Source organism: Anas platyrhynchos, chromosome 1 (assembly GCF_047663525.1).
Source record: "Anas platyrhynchos isolate ZD024472 breed Pekin duck chromosome 1, IASCAAS_PekinDuck_T2T, whole genome shotgun sequence".
Classification (NCBI taxonomy): Eukaryota; Metazoa; Chordata; class Aves; order Anseriformes; family Anatidae; genus Anas; species Anas platyrhynchos.
Window position 1 is genome coordinate 36,354,353 of NC_092587.1, and position 14,076 is coordinate 36,368,428.

Below are 14,076 nucleotides of genomic sequence, written 5' to 3' on the forward strand. Positions count from 1 at the left end.
ATTGATGGAGGCCTGTCCTTGCCCATGCTTTGGCCTCAGTTCGGGGCTCTGTGCAGAGTTCATAGCCCTGGTTCACTTCAGACGTGTGATCTGCCATCCTGCAACCACTTTCCTGCCCCATGGCAGCAGTTTTCCTCCACTGCTCTTTCCTGGATATCTTTACCTAAAAACACCTTGGAAGGAGTAGCAATTTTAGGGAGACTTTATTAAAGGACTGGCATATCCTCATGGAGCTTTCATCTCTCCACGTTCATTCTTCAGCTTCTTCCCATGTAAGACCTCAAGACAGGATTCATAGCTGTGGATGTTTCAATTGATGAAGCTGATGAGTTATTGTAGGTCTTGCCGTATTTAATTGCATTTATGTTCTTGAGACATCTTTGTCCTGCTTTCATTTCCCTCTTCTGATAAGGACAGGAGGGGTTTCTGTATGGGCCAGTAGCTCTAATCCTAAATGATTTCTAAATTTCCTTTTCCCTTTAGTTTCCCACGAGCACTATTTCTTAGTTTCTCAGAAATATTTCCCCTAGGATTTGTCTCATTTTTCTGTAGCATTTCAAAGTTTGGACAGAGACTCTTTGCTTCCTGGAGTTTTAATAATTACATCCTCTGTGCCCAGTCATGGCCTGTTAATTGAGTCATACACACCAGGCTTCATAAAGGAATTTTCTGTTCGCTGCTCCTGAGGCAGAAGAAAGAGTTCTCACAAGTGGTATTGGAGGAACAACAACAAATGCATAGGGCTTTTCCTGGGCAGCATGACTGGCTGGGAGGGGTGGGTTGGTGACTCTTTGTTTATCCATCCTGAGGAAGTGTCCTGTGTGAGCTTGATCTTCGCTTTTATGAGCTGAGAGGAGAAGAGGTAGAGCAGTCCTGGGCTGGGCAGAGTGGTGTTCTGTGACACCTCTTTCATCAGATGTCTTCTATAACTTTTGTAAACGTCAAGACAGTGCCCTTGCCCTTTTGAAAACAAGGCATCTTTATCAATTCTGGCCGCAGTACAGTATGTGTTTGAAATTTAAAGTTGTATAGGGGCAAATGTACTTGGCAGAAAGGCATCTTTAAAGTCATTACAGTGGTACTGACGTCTTTACATCTTTGTGGGGATGTGGACTGTCTTCAGCCCATCAGTAATACTCAGCTACCCATGGTAGATCTGTAATTGAAGTCATTAACCAACTTTCCCCATTGACTGGTGAGTCAAGACCAGAGGTGATCGTCTATCTCCTGAGCTGCACGTGTGGCCCACGTACAAAGCCAGGCCAATAAGGAATGAGCAGTTCTTGTTTGATTACTCTTCCCACTGTTGCCTGTTGCGTTTCTGCTTTCTTTACCCCGTGCCAGGTCTTGCAGCCTGCAGCAGGTTGCTGTAGGCACCTCTTCCCAGTTCCCTCTTGCCCAAGTAAACCTAACCCATGGGAATGATGTTCTCAGAAGTATCTACCCTAGCAGACACTGCTTTCCCTGCTTCTTGCAGATAAAGGACTAAGCATTCAGCCTTGTGAGGAGACTTGCAGATATTAATAGGTAGTGTCAGCTGAGGGTTTTACATACCAGAAATGACAGGATAGAAAAAAAACACGCTGCATTTATCAGGTAGCTAGAAAATCTATGGCTGTCAGTGCATAAATGCAAAGATAATGCTGTTCACATTCCTGGTACACGCAGAGATACGAAGCATTCAGAGGTCCTGCTTGCACTTGCTGCAAAGTCGTTCACCTTTACACACCCAGAGACGTTCTGGCTGTGGTGTGGGTGGTTATTTTAGTCTCGGTTTCACAGTAACTGTACCTGGAATGATTACGTGGGCAGCAATGTGAAGCATTTTAATGCAAATGAAAGTGATGAGTGGCATTGAGTGGAAGTCTCTCTTCCCACACCTCCATGGCAGCTGTGGTGGCAGCTGCAGCCGCTTGGCTCGGGGCTCCCTGTAAGTATCTTCTCCTTCATTTTGGGCTCACATTCGTTTTGATTGTACATTCTGTTTTTGATTTCTTCAGCCTTTTCTTTGCATCTTCTTTTTGATAAATGAGTGCTCTATTAGTCTATTCCATTAGCCAAAGCTACCTCCAGAGGTGAGTGGGAATGCATTTTATTGTTCATTGGTCAAATATTCATCAGATGTTACGTATGCAAAGCACCCATGCCTGATGAGTATGTGGTAGTAAAAGTATTTAAGTTAAAAAAATACTTACAGATCTTCAGTGATTCAGGACCTTCATTGGTTTGAGGGACACTCCAGGAGTGCTGTCAGCAACTGTGGTGAGCAGTCACGTAGAAATTGGGCAGATCTGATTTGATGGCAAGGAGTTAGTGAATGAAGGAGGTAGTTTGTGTGTAAATTGGATGCTATATGAGAAAGAATAGATTGATCAGTATGTGTTTTGCAAGTTTCCTAGAAGTGCCTGTATTTGAGCAATTCTTCTGTATACGTAAACACACAGACACACACGGATATTTTCAAATTGAAGGAATTCCAAAGCAAAAATATTTTATTAAACTGCAATTAAAAAAATAAAATATTATTGCAGTTCAAACTTTTGAATCCTAATGTTTGTAAGCCTGAGAGACTCAAAATTAAGGTTACATTTGGGAAAAACAAAACCACCACCAATCCAAAAAAAAAAAAGTTTTAAAATTCTTACTTAAGGTCAATCAAGTTTCTGATGTCCTCACAACTAGAATTTTAGTGTCAATCCTTCTCATAAAGACATGGCAGTAGTGACCCCTGATAGAATGCATTTGGTAATGTCACCCTTCATTACAGCTCTGTCAAACATCAGTGAGGACAAACTTTTAACCTCTCTCTGCAGTGAAATCACTTGGCTTTTTTTCTCATTTTGTGATTTTTGCTTCATCCTTGAATAGCTTCACTATCAATCTGAAATGTACATCGTCCTATCATTTGAAAAGAGCTGGCTAACCTTTCTGATTCTGTGTCAGCTGATGGACTAAGTTTTGTCTGGAGTCACTGTGGCAGCTCCTGCTTGTGCCCGGCTGTATGGGAAGTGTGCTCAGATCCGGAGAGTGAGTTGTCTGCAGGTCAAGTTCAGCCCTCTCAGGTTGTAAGCAGGGCATCACAGATTTGCACCCAGTGGCAGCAAAGTTAATCAATCTTGTATTTCTCTGCAAATAAGAGTCCCATCTTGCTCCTAAATTTATACGTAACCCCTACGTCCACAGTCACAAAAATGTTGTACCTATACATGGAAAATTGCATTAAAATCCTTAAGTTATCTGTGGAATAAATGATATGGAGTACTATGTACAGAATATATCAAATGTATGGAATACAGTCAGAGCAATGTTTAATGATTTGGCAAGCAGTCTCAGTCTCCGTGCATGCAGCTAGGGTTGTATTTAATGTGGCGTGTCCTACATGTGGCATTCAGCTCACTGTGACTTTTCCATTAAGTTTTGCTGACATGTGTGCTGCTTTTCTTGAAGTGCTTAGGAAAAGGAAGTTTTGCAGCAACTAATCTCTTTCAGAAAAATAATGATAATGCAGCACTTTACAAAATAAATATGAAAGGTAAATATTTGGTGGGGTTAGTGAGAAGAGTTAAGGTTAGGTAGACTGCCGTAACTGAACAATCCTGTCCTTTACTTGTTGGCATGCTTGTTGAGGTGGCTAATTGCTGCTTCAGTTTTTATTTAAAAATTTCAAATTGATATGCTGCTTTAAAAGGCATCAACTTACCTTACCGAGCAAATGAGCAATGATACACTTTCAAGAATACTTGTTAAAGAGTCATTTCCTAGTACCGCAAAGCAAGGAAGTAATTTTAAATGAGTAACTAGTCGATTTAATAAGTCAGCTAATGTACTGTTTACAGGAATGGAAATAATTTAATATCAAACTAAAATATTTGATAAAGAACCTATTGTACCTTCATCTGTTAGGTTTGAGTCAAGTATTTAAAATATGTGGAAGTGTTTTCTGTGACTTTGGTATGGGTTAATCAGATTTTTACAAATGCATTAAACAGACTGGTTGATCCTTTACAGTACGGTTTTAACAAAAGATTATACAGATAGATGGTAATGTTGACCTTTATTAACATAGCCTTCTGTGGCGGTACGTGGAGATCATTGAATAGTAATGAGGTGCTGATGTAAAAATTTTGTTTTGCCATTACTGCAAAAATGGTTCTGTAGTACTAGAAGGCAGTTAGCAGCACTAAGCAATAAAAGCTGTATGCTCAGAAAAAGTCCAAAATTTCAATTCCAATATGTTTGTCTTTTAGGTTGGGCTGCAAAATATTTTTGTGTTTAAAGTGAAGTTAACAAGCTCTTTTACATGGAAAATGTTTTCCTTCACTCAAGCTTTAAACTGTTTCTCTCCTCTATTTGTAAATTGCATCTGTCAGTCAGATGGGAGAAGTATTGCTGAATTATCTTAGCCTGTTCTGATTAAAATCACCTCCTTTATGTAACAGCAGCATAACTTCATAGCTTTAAAAAAAATCTTTTTTATGTATTAAAAGTCAGTGTAGCAACAGTAATAGGTGCATTAGTAGTAATGAGTGATGAAATGAACGTGGAAAAAAAAAGCAATGGATAAGTAGCTGTACTACAGTACTTTCAGTGACTTTTGGTACTTTCTTCCCTATGTAGGGATTTTGCACACATAAAATGAGCATGGCTGAAAATGGAGTATCATAGAAAAGTCATTAGTGATTAATAATAGTGTAACTTAATGTGGCTATAGAATTTGATTTGTTTCTTTTAACAGTTTTTCTAAAGAGGTAGAAAGTAATAGAAAAATACGTTCTTAAAGTCCTGTATAATACAACAACAAAAAGAATGTTTACTAAGTACACTAGTATTTGGGTGTTTTTTTTTTTTATTTGTTTGTTTTCGTGCTTTCCTTCTGTTGCTCTTGATACTGTATTTTTAAGGGTAGTGAGATTCATGACTTTAAAGATTTTTGTAATTAACATCTTCTTGGGTTATTTATTTATTTATTTTTCAGTTAGGGGCTATGAGAATCAGTATTCCAAACAGCATATGAAACGCTTATAGATTTATAAATATTAGCAGAGGTTCAGTATTTTCAGCATGTTTAGTGTAAAAATGAACAAAGACCCAGTAAAAAATAAAAGATAAAGTGGATGTAATAGGAAAAACTGACCAAAGGAAAATTTGTGTTGAATATCATGAATATTTCCAAAGATCAAAATCTATAAGGCCACAGTGCAGGTTCCCGAGGGACGTACTGGAAACCCCATTGCTTTGAGTCACTTAGGGGAGAGCTACCAAACTATGGTGAAACTGGAGCTCAGCTCCACTGTGTCTGCTGGGATGCTGCTGGCTGAGCTGGGCTCAGCAGTGATCACCACAGGTTTCACTGTTGGATTTCCCCACTGCCTTTTGCTGCTCTGGTGGGGTTTTGCTTACCTAGGAGCATGTCAGGTTGCTGGGGCGATGTCCCAGGACAGGCAGTGTCATGCTTTCTTGGTCTAGGAAGCTTTCCACAGCCTTATTTCCTGAAGTCTGCCGGAGTAGCTCCCTCTGTCAGAGCTGTTAGTTTCACAGATGTGAAGCCAGATGGCATCTCCAACCACTGATCCCCTTGGCTCTTTCTCGTGTTCCTGTCATCCCAGAGGGCCAATCCTGAAAGCCGCATGACATGCTACTTCACTGTCAGACATATGCTTTATGAAGGAAAATAGACATATAAGAGCTTCTACATACAAGGTGTTTTAAGCTGCTCTGGCATATGGAGATCTAAGCACAATAATGAATGTCCACATGTATCTCCCTCCCTGTTTCTTCTTAGGTTTGCAGGGTAAGAGCAAAGTCAGGCGAGAAGCCTGCGATGTCCTGTCTGATGGTTTTCTGCTCTTACAGTCCATGGAGTTGCTTTCTTCTCGGCAGTGAATTTCCATCTTCCTCAGCTAGTTCAGCAGCTAGACATGCTTGTCCCTGTGAAAGCACCCTTCTCTTTCCTGCTAAAGCTTCCTCTTTGTGTGAGTCCTGTTCCTGGCTCCCTTACCTTCATATTTTTAAAAGGTTTTCCCAGCACATAGTTTCATTCTTCTACTCTTTCTTTCGACCCTTAGTTTCTTGTGAGAAATGGAAAAAATCTGGTTGAGAAGAGGTGGAGTAAGACAGACCATCTGACAGTGATTGTAGACACATCAGAACAGCCCACAGATGGGGGGACCGAGCATGCACAGAGGGAAAAGGAGCAAACAAAAGCATGTTTTTTCTCTTTCAGATACAGAGAGGTTAAAAAGGCAATAAAGGATTCATACTCTTTAGACAGTCTAAGGCCTGAGGCTGATGTATAAAAGTAATCAATGTCATACCTGAGATGAGAGAGACATGAATGAATCTTTCCTGTACATCTTTGGTTAGAAGGCCTAGTCCTCTCATGTAAAGATGGGATGATATGACAGGATGGAGTGGCAGACGTGCTGTCAGAAAAGGAGAAGAAAAAATGCAGGGGCAGTGTAGCAGAGGCATCACAGAAAGGGGAAAAAAAAAAGTGGATAAAAAGAAAAGGAAGGAGGAAGCAGACACGAAAGACAAAGTGGAAAGAAAGATAGGCCGTAATCTGTTATACAACATAAACGAAGGGAAAAGTGGAGCAAAGCCAGAGGGCAAGAAGAAGCAAGAGATTACATTGCGTTACAAAAAATGTACTGAAAAGTCAGTGGGCTTTCTTGCAGTCAGTGGACTAGATGATGTGAAGGGTCTCTTGCAGTTCAGAATTTGTAGTTCTGTGATATTAACGAAGCAGAGTGAGGGAACTCAAAGAAGGGACAGAGTAAAAGGGACTTCGAGTGGAATAAGAAAGACAGAACTCCAGAGGAGGCCTCAGAGTGTCTAAAATGATGAGTTTATACTTACATATTTAATTGGAGAGTAAGTGAAACTCTGGTGTTTAAGACGTTATTCATTTGGGAAGCCGTTCTGAGCAGTCCTGAACGCAGTGCTCATAGTCTGATCAAGAGCTCGGTGCGGTCAGCACAAGTGTCCCGCTCTACTCCGCTGGTCGTTGGCATGTTTCCAGAGTCTCCAAACCACTCAGCCTGAAAGGCAAATGCAAAACGTTTGCCACGGCAATTTGGCAAGTGTTTCTGAAGCAAAGGAAATAGTAATGAGCATATTTTGCCCACTGACCTGCCCTCTGACTAAAACGGTGGTGTAGGAGGAGAACTCTTATATAACATGAGTGAGGCAGAATATTTCTGCTATTAGTGTCCATTGTTAGAGGGAAAAGGAAATAACACAGAACTGGTTCAAGTATCGTCACTCCACAAATTCTAAACACTGGTATCACTCAAGGAATATTTAGATCACATTCCGGTCTTAGTTACTCAATGCTGCAACATACTTCTGTCACTTCACAGTGCCAACAAGAAAGGCAGCTAACACTGAAGAGTCCAGAACCTATTTTTCAGTTTTGCTTTGTTTCTCTGCCCTTTTGGTAAAGGTGGAGTGATTCCTTATAACATGTTTAACCCTGGTGGGTACCAGATAACTAGCAACTGTAAGCAAGTTTCGGTCTCTGTAACTAATCAGCAGCTCCTAAAACTCTGACATTCCTTGACCATATCTGGTGCTCTGTGAGTTTCCGACTTCATTTGATCAGTAAGTTACTCTTCATGGTCTTTCTGGAAAGAGAACTGTATCTGTATTTTCACATCCAGGCTCTCCACCCACTTGTGCCATATGTTCCATTTAAAGTTCCAGGACAGGAAGTATAGTAGAGATACCTTTCACTTTTACATCTAATGACAATTAAGTGCTTTACATTGAGTCAGTTTTTCAGTATCCCAGTTCCAGCATTCCACAGCTGGGACTTTCAGTTAAAGAAATGAGAATTAAAGAAGGCTTTGCCTCTATACTTAAGAGTGTTGATTTTGTAATTTTCCTTCATTACTATCCAAGGCAAAAACAGGCAAAATGCCTCTTGTCTGTTGCGGATTTTTATTCCCATGGAAAGATTTTACAGACACAGTCTAAAGTTTTCTAAAAATCATGAGCCTCATTAGGTTCATGTGGGCCCACTTCTCAAGCGGGTCCAGGTCCCTTTTGATGGCTTCCCTTCCTTCTATTGTATCAACCACACCACTCAGCTTGGTGTCATCTGCAAACCTGCTGCTTGTGTTATTGATAAAGATATGTTAGTGTTAGGTCAGAGGTTGGACTCGATGATCTTGGGGTCTCTTCCAACCTAGACAATTCTGTGATTCTGTGATAAAAAACAGCACTGGTTCCAAGACCAGTTCCAAGACACTAAGGGATACGACTCGTCACCAGCCTCCATGCAATGCAAGGCATTATGCTGTTTCCAGCCCAAATGTCATATAGAAGGATGACTTAACTTCTTATATGCTTATCTTGCATGCTGTTTGCCTTTTATTTGTTTAATCTATGGAAGATAAAAACCTGAGGATGTTAGGCCAGAGCTTACAATGCTGTTGGAATAGTCAGAAGTTGATAGGAAGTATCTCAGAGTAGTATTTATACCAGTCTCATTCATGCATTGTTTAGTTAGAAGAAGGAAAGGCTTCACTTTTATTGCACATGTACACAGGTATGCATACAAGAAATGCTGTGCAGTAAAGTACACATGGGCAAACATTTGCCCAACTCTTTTTCAGGTTTGACAATCAGTTCATAATAATTAAGAAAAGATTTGAAAAGTCCAAGCATAATGTAGTACTTGTCACCACATAACATTTACAGCTTCACTAACTGTAGCCAATATCTAACAATTATGAACCTAGCCTTTGCCACTTTGGGCATGGCACCTCTAGCTGTATTTTACTGCTGCTGGGGATGCTTTTATCTACAATTAAAAACACATTTCTAGTCTGTTTTTGAAAAATGGCCCTCATTTTTGTGCCTGTAAATTTGCTTCAGGAAATAATTGTGGGTGCCATTTATAGTACTTAGAACACTAACTACCTGATCACATCTACAAATTAGGCAATTAGACATCTAAGAACTAGAAAATGAACCTATGAAATAATCCTCACAGGTATTTCTAGAAGCAAAATTCCAACCAAAGAATTAATGAGGTCAGGCCCTTTCAATAACAGCAAAAAGCCCAGCACCTCTAAATTAGTTTTCATACAAAATGGTTATTGCCAGAGGTTTTGTTAGGTGAATGATGATACAAATATTTGACTAATCTGGAAAAGCAATGACCTAAAGCAGCATTTAAAAGTATTGACAAAAGCAACATGTGTGGAATATAAATATCTTAATAAAACTAAAAGTATTAATTAAAGGTGCTGGATAAATGGCCTCTGAAAATAGTATCCTGCATGCAAATAAAAATTTGATCATAGCCAGAAGAATTGGAGGTTGGTCCACATTCTTCCACCAGTTTGCCTAAAGCTGTTAAAGGGTAGCTTTAAATCCAGGCTCCAGAGCCTTTTCTCTGAAATCCTCAAAAATGTACACTTGAACTGAGGAATAATATTTATGAGGAGCTGAAGTTTCCCACCCAGAAGCTTTCTTCAGAGTGAATGATTTTGAAGAACTGTTTAATATTGAAATACAGATAAAGGAGCTTTCAAACTTCAATAAACTTGAAGTGAGAAATTGTAACAACCAAATACTGTTCTCTGAAGAAGTCAGATTGAACTGGTAAGAAATTCTCAATCTTCCTACAGCAATGCTCTAGCAGTAGCACATAAAGTAGGTGTTCAGCACCGTAGAAGAAGGTGGCAGTTGTTCCACCTTCCACACCAAGAGAGCTCCAGAACTGCAGACCAGTAGCTGTGATCACCACACCAGGCAAATAGGTATAAGCTATGAGAAAAAATAAGATTTATAGGGACTTGGGTAAATATAATATTCGTAGGAAGAGGTGCATAAAAATAAGAAAAGAGTAAGCTTTTTTAGAAAGTTTTTTAGAGTTGTGTGTCACAAACCTATTGGAATTCTCTGAAACAAGACTGGTGTGTGTGTGGCAAAGGAACGTATGTGATATGTCTGGTTTTCCAAAATAGTTTTTTTCAGTGTTATTCACCAAATGCTCTTAAAGGGAATAAGTGATCAGAGAACAACAGGGTTCTCTTCTGAGCTGCTTTGACAGTGGAGGGGAGGTATCAGTATACTTCTGATAGGAATTATGCCGGGACCTACACTGCTCAAAATTTGTGATTTTGAAGATATAGTTGAGTAAAGTTATGATTTGGTGATGTCAAAAATTGTTTAGAAAGTTAATACTAAAAAGGATTATGATCATTTGAAAAGGATCTCATGGTACTGAATGGGCTTGGCAATGCAACAGCAGGTGACACTTTTTGTTGCTGTCTTCAAGGTAATGAGAAGGAGCTCTGCCTTTGCAGAAGTGAACTCCTACATAGCTGTTTCCAAAGAGGAAAGAGAACTTGGCGTCATAATGGAGTTCATGCAAAATGTCAGCCCTGTGGTAGCCTTGGTCAAAAATAAGAAATAAAATATTGATAATTGTTAGGAAGCAAGTAGAAAACAGAATGCAAAGCATAATTCTGGCATGTACAACTCAGTGGCAAACTAGCATTTTGAATGCTACAAATAATAAGGGACCTGAAGAAGTGCAGATGAATATTAGATTGTCCAAAGGTGCGGAATTATTTCCATACAAGGGGAGAGTAAGTAGACCAGGTCTTCTCAAATGAAAATAAGAGAACTGAAGCAGAAATATGTCAGAGACACATAAATCCAATTAGTTCTGTGACACGAATGGAAAATCATTATTTATAACTTCTCAAAATGTAAGAACTAGAAGACATCAACAGAAATGGTTAGAGTAAAAACAAAAATAAGTATTTTTTTCACACAACACAGTTAAATCAATGAGCTAATTAGAACAGAAGATTTTCATATAAGGTGTATTTATAGTTTACAAAACAAATTCATAGAAAAAAGTAAGATACAGAAGAAGGATTTATACAGACGTTATACAGAAGGTATTTTTAAACTCAGTAGAGGTAATGCCATCTCCCACTTCAAAAATGCAGGAAGTTTTTATTCCAAAATTCCATATTTGCCACATTTATTTTTCCACAGCATCCATTACTAGCCACTGTCTGAGCTGGTACTACTCTAGAAATAGATTTTTATTCTGACTCATTGCAAGTGCTCTTACTGTCTAATTTCTAGTTCAGTGTGCTTCTGTATTATGGTAAATATTTCAGTAATAAGAAATGCAACTGAAATAACAGTTCATACATTCTAAAATGAGGAATAAGTATTTTGATAAATGTAGGGTATCTGGGACCTCTCGACTGGAAGTCCATCCAATTTCAACATATTTTTAAAGGATGCAAAAGTGTAGTTGTTTCAGTGTGCTTTCTGTCAGTTCTTTGCCTGCTTTAGATATGTTAGTATATGGTAGTATGCTATAGGAGAACTTTTCTGGACACTGAATGGAAATACTAGCATTTTTTAAATGAACATGGGTGTAGGACAATTTGTACCACAACAGCACTTCTTCAATTCCACAGTAACATATCTACATCTCTATGTCAGTCATTTTAAATATATATACACCCATCTATATGTATCTGTGAGTGAGAATAACCCTTAGTATGTTGCAAATAGGTTCTGGAGATGAAAAGCTTTCCATATTAATAGCCAAACATTTGCAAATGTTCCAGGTTATACATACATATATATACAGTGATACATAATGAAATGCATTTGTTGGATGGGAAGAACACACTGAGTTTCAGGTGGTATTGTGGTAGAGGTTACATTTGGATTCACTGAAATTCATCCTAATATCACAAGGTGGGACATAATGAATGTAGACAGAGCAGGAAAATAATGCTCTTAACTGCACTGCTCTTCTCCCTCAAAAAGTAACCAAACAACCAAACAAAAACGAGGAATTCAAAGGACCCTTTCAAAGCAATGAGGTAGATACAGCTGTGGTAAAAGTCTGTTGAGTCAGTCAACTTCTTTCACGGCTGATTTTGTAGAAGCACAGTGCAGAGAATGTAAATCCTGTCAGTCGGAAGGGTACCCCTCAGCTGGTGTGCTGGGCGCTGCGCTGTGCACCCTGTAGGGCTGCTAGGTTCCGCAGGGGCAGGTGGTGGCAGGGGTGCCTTCATCTCAGCCCTCCTCCAGGGCCTGCAGCGAGGGCAGCGGTGCCTTTCCTTTGTGTTGGGAGAGTCCAGGAACCGTAGGGAAGTGCTGGGTTAGAGGGTGTTGTGCAGTACCCTACAAGCACTGTCTCTGCCTTATTAGCGGGTTTGTGTGTGTTTTTTTTTTGTTTGTTTGTTTGTTTGTTTTTTTTGTCTGGTTTATGTCAGTGGAAGCTTGCGTGGATTTTAGATATTATTTTTTTTCTGATGTATTCAGCCAATACAGACTCCCTAGCCTCTATAACATTTGAAAATGTAATCTTTATTTATTGCAGCACTTCCATAAGGGCTTGTAACCTAAGCTGGGATAGATACGAGGCAGGGATATCCCATTTTATAGCCAGTAAAAATCAGGGTCATTGTCTTTGTCGGAGAAGCACAGAAAGTCTTTGGCTCAACCAGGAACAACATCAAGGTCTACCTGTCTGGTTCCCTGTAGAATTGTCCCTCCTCATGCATCAGACATGGCATCAGAAAAGCAAACGCTTTAAGAAGCCTTGGATGAAATCGTGCACGTGTTAAAGTGCAGTAGATTTACATTTTATGAAGCCTCCGTCTGAAGATGGGAGACCAGTTACACATTAAAAATCTGTTTTAAGTTCAGGTTAACTCAAGCTTTAAAGCATTGCCAAATAATGCTGTGCCTGTTAGTGTAGGTCAGTGGTGGTTTAATTTCTTCTTTTTTTTTTTTTTAACTATATAGAGAACAACAGGTGCTCATGTGGTGCCAAAGTGGACGTAAAAATCTATCCAGGGCTCTGTAGAGAGACAGTATCACAACAGCACTCCTCTATTTACCAAGAAACTCCAGTCTCACTTCAGGTGCAGTTACTGAAGCTGTCACAAGAGAAGCCAGATCCCTTGAGCTCTTGTCTCTTTGGCCGAAGGGGCAGTTGAACAGTAGGAAGACCACATTTGCCATCTGACAGATCCTAGGTTTCCCAAAACAACTGGAATGTTGTCAGGAGCAGCTCAGGGCAAAGACAGGTTGCTGCAAAGCTAATTTAGCTGTGCCTGCATAGGCAGTGCACAATTCCTTAATGGGAACTTAAGCAGCTTAGTTTAAAAAAGCAAACAAACCGTAAACAACAATAAATCCTCAAGAATACGTACTTTGCATGCCTAGCACAAGTCTTGGAAACACTGGTAACTCAGTGAAACAGCCAGAGGCTGTGTTTTTGTTTCTGGTTAATCTCTGTAAAGAGAGAAAAAGGTAGGACCTGCACGACCGTCCCTGGTTTTACCTCATCTCCTCTGCATTCTGCAGAACGAGCCTCGGGGAAAGCCAGAGGTCCTGTGGAGAGACTGCAGCTGAGCCGGTGATGCTTCGCTGGGGAGGATGGAGACTTCACGTGCAGAGACCCCAGGCCGTCACTATTGACAGCACAGGTGTTTCCAAAGTGCGATATGTTCTGTACAGTCACAGGGAAGGCTTGCAGTCTAAAAAATGGAGGGGGAAAGGGACAAAACAGATAAATTGGTATGGTATGTCAGGCCGCTGCGACATTGTTCATCCCCTGTCTTTGGGGCACAGTTATGTGACTGACATAGGGAAGCTGAGATAGCAGCAGGCTTCTTTCTCGAGCTGTGGACTGACGGGTATGCAGGATTTTTAGGACGCCTGAGTTCGTGCTAATATCAGGAAAGCATTGAGTTATAAAGCACTGAGTTGTAGAAGGGCAAAGTCAGACTTCACATTTTGCTTGACCTTCAGAGCAACAGAAATCATTACTTACCCAAACAGCTAGGCCACTCATAAGCCGTTTTATGAGAATATAAAGGTTACGTATGAATTAGCGCACTTGAGAGTATTTGCAAGCTTCTAACTCCAGATGTGCACCCCAGCCATGCTCCAAATCCATGTCCAGGCAAGACACAGAAGCCTCCTACTCTTCCCTCGCCCAAAACACATACAACTCTCAGTTCAAAGGAAACAAGAAGGCATGGGCCAGAAGGCATGCTCAAGCCCCATCCC

The 14,076-nt window shown here is 40.1% G+C and overlaps 1 protein-coding gene across 4 annotated transcripts in view; it reads left to right on the forward strand.

The window, feature by feature from the left end:
* The window catches only part of HMGA2 (high mobility group AT-hook 2), a 116,707-nt gene that overhangs the window by 30,741 nt on the left and 71,890 nt on the right, over positions 1 to 14,076 (forward strand). The window contains exon 4 of one of the 4 annotated variants that reach the window (XR_005269008.2): positions 13,369 to 13,501. The exons of 2 other annotated variants lie outside the window; for them this stretch is intronic. The gene's annotated coding sequence lies outside the window, so the exon portion shown is untranslated. The remainder of the gene's footprint in view (positions 1 to 13,368; positions 13,502 to 14,076) is intronic. One more of the 4 variants, XR_005269011.2, reaches the window with a different exon arrangement.